We start from the raw sequence: 4,979 nt of genomic DNA, 5'->3' as shown, positions 1-4,979 counted from the left end.
TTTCTCCTCCATAAACAAATTTACTGGCATCCTCTTAAAACCCAGCAAAGTATCGTCAAAATCCATCCGAGTAAAAAACACAGCCTTCACTTTTACTTGCCACAGCGAAAATCTTGTATTGCGATCCAGCAGCGGAATTTTATACTTCAACGAATTCATTCTTGAAAAATTTCAAACAAATCACGAAGAACATGCAACCCATACTCTTATACCACTTGCTGATCTCCAAGGCGATGCAAAATTGAAATATAATGGCAATAATGAAATATTCAAGATCGCCCAACGAAAACAAGATTAAAGTAAAGTAGAAAAAGAGAAACTAAGAAGAGGAACAATGAATTTTATTAAACCCAACAATATGAAGATATTACAACCGAACAGCAAAAAAGCTTCTATAAAACTGACAGAGGAGCCTTTAATTTATAGGCCATATAGGCCATATCCATAACCTTAGAGTCCTAAAAGTTAAGAAATTAGGTTACAATTAAGAAAAATCACGTAAAAGGAAAAAAAAAATTTGGAGCCCTAGATTTTATTTCCTTAATTTTGGATTCAATTGATTTTTCAAATCTCATGTGTAATCTTGAAGAATCCAAAGCCTAATTTCGAGGCACACCCTTAACAAGCATATGGTTAGTGTTTTTCTTGAAAGAAAAGTTAATTTAAGAGCAACAAAGACATTCAATTTTTAATTCAAGGTTAATATAATTAATCAGGTATAATACGCAAACCATTAGTATATAAATGTATTACATGTCTCAACAAAACGAATAAATGCTTCTTGTTGAGTTGGAAAGGGTACTGAACAAGTGTTTTTTATTGTCGATCATTTACTAAGCATTTTTTTTAAAGACAATTTTTATGCATTGAAAGGGAAAAAGACCTTACTTAAAAGCTTTGTCAAAAATATCTTTTTTATATGTTCTCAAAAGAAAGTGATCCAACATGCAAACTCTACCAAAAAAATAAAATAAAAAAAATGCAAACCCATTTTGTGCCTATCTCCGTTCTAAATAGTAAATTTCAAACATGATTTATTAAAAAAGTTGCTTTATGATTGACTTACTTTTAAGCTAGACCTTATGTTTGACTGGATCAAGCTCTACAAGAATTTTATTGTTTCTCTACACAATTTATTTGTAGGGAAATATTCTTATTTGTAAGAAAAAAATCATTATAGTCAGAAAAAAATTGTAGGCACATTTGTGATGTAAGCATTGAAAGGATAGGTGAAATACGACAAGTTTTTGAAATAAAAATTTTTGAGTTAAAGTTTTTCTCTACGAACCTTTTGAAGTCGAATACTATACGTATGTAAGTTTTCCCCAACAAAACTATTCGTATGCTAAAATTAATTTTACCCATGAAATGGTTTCACGTTTCCCTATATATGTTTTGTGGGCTAAGTCTTGCTTTTCTCTACAAATAATTTTCGAGGGGAAAGCATATTTGTAGACTATTATTTGTCTCAACAATGAAAGAATTCATAGGGAGAAATCAAATTATTTTCATGCATTTTATTTGTTATTTATCTTGTAATAATTATTTTAATCTTATTCAAAATAATATAAGGATGCAAAACGACAATAAATAATTAAGACATTTAGTGTTGATCAATAAAACATTGAATCCAAAATATTTCACCAAAATACAAATAAAAACCATACATCTAAACTTGAAAAGAGTAGCAAACATACTCAGTATCTATTATTATGTACTTAAGAAAATGCTTTGTAACTATTATAATGCATCTATAGGTTAATTTTTTCGTTTTAAGTTTAAAACAATTGAAGTTGGTTGGGTTGGACGGTTCATTGGTGGGTTGATGTTTTGACCCATAATCAACATGATCCACAAATAGGTCAAATATTTTTTTTCGCTAAAAATACAATAAAAATTGGAAAAAAATAAAATCGCTAATGATTAGCCTACAAACATGTTAAATTTTTATTTTTTTATTCTTGTTGGCAAAAAGAGATACCTTACCCTTCAAATTTTTTGTCGAGAGAAGTACAAACTTTTGTGGGCCAAATCCTCCCACTATTGAAAATTTTGAAGCAAATCATAGCCATCCTAAATGTCGTTTTTGTGGGAAAAAGTGAACTTTGCCTATATATTTCAATTTGTTAATGAAAATTTTGTAGAGAAAGCATAAATTTCTTGTAGTTAAGTTAACGTGAATCCTGCATGCATATTTTTCCTTCTTTGTTCTTCTCTCTTGCTCTTCTTTGTCTTCATAAAACACACAAACTAATAATCTGCTAGCCAATACTAATATCGGTTGTTCAATATCATTCAATGTCACGGGATGTGAGAAAAATATTGGAATTAAAAGAAGATAAGTTTTCCACCTTTAACTTGGAAGAAAAATTTTGGTTTATGACATATTGATTAATGAAAGGGACTTCCCCCTCAGAAAGTTTCAAAGGTCATTTTTCCATTTTGTCACACTTTTTTGGTCCTTTCAAAAAAATTACAGACACACAATGACGGATTCTGGCTAATACGAAAAAAAATAAAAAAAAAATAAATTTACTTCAATTTTTTTTAATAACATCTGGGCTAGAGGGATGGGTTGTAGCAAAGTCAGGCCTGTCCCTAGATCCGGCCTTGCCGACACATATAACAAATAAAATATACATATATGAGATATATTCCGATTGAAATGTAGACATACACCCGATCATCAAAAAACCTAGCTTTAATAATTTGGCAAAATTCCATTGGAGTGAAAAATATTAATGGGAGACAAATTGGGCCCATTTTTTTTTTTTTGTGGTGAACATTGGATAGACAAGGCAAAGTTTCATTGGCTGAATATACAGATAGTACATGTTTATAAAACACGTTTGAAATAAAACGAAGCATAGAGACAAATTGGTCCCCATTCGTTGATGTTAACATAGAATAGACAAGACGAAACTCTATTGGACCGAAAAATATTAAGGAGATATATTTTCTAAATAAATATAAATTTGAAATAAAATGAAGCATAGAGACAAATTGGTCCCCCTTTTATGTCAACATTGTATATGCATCGATTCCTGGTTAGAGCAGTCAAGTGATGTAATAATCAGAGGAAGGGTTGGAGCAGCTTGGTGATGTAATAATTATGGAGGAGGCTCCCTTGGGGGAAGGAATAAAAGCCATGTGGGAACCTGGGAACCAACAAGGGCACAACCTGCGATTTACCTCCCTGAGCAGTTGAGGGGCCGGAGGTTCAGGGAAGAGGATATAGTCTGGCGCAAGCTGGGACACTTCGTTAAAAAAAAAAAAAAAATTGAAATACAAAAATTTATGTCAGAATCACTTAAAAGTTTAATAACCATTCCTTTGTAGGGTAAACGTAGCCATCCACTACGCCAATCACCCCAGAAAATATCTCTGTATGGTATACTATTGTAAGCAATGCAACGTGACAAATTCCAGCCAATAATGCAGATTTACTAAACTGTAACTTGTTTTACAGGTTAAAATCAACTATCAGCTGCATATAATATAGGAAATTATACATATTGTTAATCATTATTTTATAATTGACATGCTGTTCATCATTATTTTATTGAAATTCTTGTTGAAGGGGACCAGCGACTAAACGATGATACATAGCCCCGTTCAGTCCAAATAAAAAGTTAGATTAAAATTTATATCAAAATCAATATTTAATTTTAATAGCACATTTCATGGAATTTAAATCTTTAAACTATAGTGTGATCCCAAGTCTTTAGTAAATGAATAAAGCCAGTCAGACAGGTTAAAAAATAGGAATTTGGAGACTGACTGATTTGGTAGAAAATGGTTGGCTCTTTTTCTTCTTCTTCTTTTTTTTTTTTTTTTTTTCAAAGTATCAAATCATGCTTCGACACGTGTCTATCCTATTTTTTAACCTGTTTTTGAGCTTGTACGCATAACATTGTTGTTAATAAATATGCATTGAAAGAACCTCAAATGATTTTCACTCAAAAATTTGTCACTTGATAAAAAGTCAATATCTCGTTTTAATTTGATTAATTTTAAAAGTAAAATGGTCTTTTAATATTATTTAATTAAAAAAATAAGAAGAGAATTATTATTATTTTTAAAAAAAAGGCACATTAATCTTTCCCAAGCCACTCAACCCCCACTCACGGGACAAAATATCATCTGCCTTGGCCGGTGAATCTCACAATAGAAAGTCTGCATGTACAGAATATTGTTTCATAGAAATTGGCCATAAATATCATATTGTGCAGCCCAAGTGATGATAAAAAATGTAGAAAAATCACCCACCCCTCCTGCTATTGTGTCTTATCTGTGCAATTCTGTACATGCAAAATTTTATACATGCACAATCGTCCATCTTACAATAGTCACCATCTTATTTCCTCTTCCTTCGTCGGTGAATATATTTTTTTTATTCCTTCTATTTTTTAATTCTATTGTGACGTCTACTATGCAAATTGCCTTTGTTTTAATTAATTAAATGCTAAAAGACCATTTTGCCATTTAAAAATTGATCATATTATTGTCAAATGCTTGAATTTTGGTCAACTAACGGATTTTGGAAGGAAATTGTCTAGATATCGTTCTACCAACAGTTTTGAAATGTGTAAGACATCTCTATTACAAATTAAAGAATTGGGGGCCTATCTATATATTTTTCAAAGGTTTTGGGGCCCTAGCTGTAAATTTTCCTACACATAATTCATGCTCAAGGTTTTGGATTTCTTTTCCTCATCATCTCATTATGCAGAAAAATGGTGAAAATACATTGACATTATAACTCTGGTGAGGGACGGATCCAAGATTGGATCCAAGACAGGACTACAAAATTTCAAATCAGGCTATTACGCGGGAAAAATTTTTTTTACACATAAAAAACATAAAAATACCTAAAAAAAATGTTATTGGGCCTGAGTGGGGTAGGGGGACTATAGCCTAGCCCAGCCCCCCCCCCCCCCCCCCCCCTTTTTTTTTTTTTTTTTTTTTTTTTTTTATTT

This window comes from Olea europaea, chromosome 2 (assembly GCF_002742605.1).
Source record: "Olea europaea var. sylvestris chromosome 2, O_europaea_v1, whole genome shotgun sequence".
NCBI classification, from domain to species: Eukaryota; Viridiplantae; Streptophyta; class Magnoliopsida; order Lamiales; family Oleaceae; genus Olea; species Olea europaea.
This window is presented reverse-complemented; position numbering follows the sequence as displayed.